This window comes from Chrysochloris asiatica, unplaced genomic scaffold, assembly GCF_000296735.1.
Source record: "Chrysochloris asiatica unplaced genomic scaffold, ChrAsi1.0 scaffold00147, whole genome shotgun sequence".
NCBI classification, from domain to species: domain Eukaryota; kingdom Metazoa; phylum Chordata; class Mammalia; order Afrosoricida; family Chrysochloridae; genus Chrysochloris; species Chrysochloris asiatica.
Window position 1 is genome coordinate 5,626,114 of NW_006408665.1, and position 522 is coordinate 5,626,635.

Below are 522 nucleotides of genomic sequence, written 5' to 3' on the forward strand. Positions count from 1 at the left end.
GCTAGGCCATGGGTATTTTAGATACCAACAGGGTCATCTACAGTGGACAGATTTCAGCAGAAGTTCCAGATGAAGACAGACTAGAAAGGACAGACAGTATACTCCTAAATGTATAGCCACTGAAAGCACTATGAATACGAATGGAACATTATCAGATATAATGACAGCACCAGAATATTGAATTGAAAACATGATAAAGAGCACCAGAATATTATCCAAATATTAATAGTGAAAGATGAGCCCTTCAGGTTGGAAGGCTCTCAAAATACGACTATGGAAGAGCTGCTGCGGGAAGCACTTAACTCTCAGTGCTTGGCAAGGCCGCACTTGGGGGAGAGACATTATGCACAGCATATGATTCTCAAAAGCTGACCCCTTTCTTCCCTTCAAGTTAGCCCTGTATTTACTTGCAAAAATATATATAATATGGCAATATTCTCAGCTTTCACTATGAGTTTTACAAACCTTAGGAAAAACTAGCTTAGCAGCAATTGCTTTCAGCCTTGGTGGATTGAATACAAA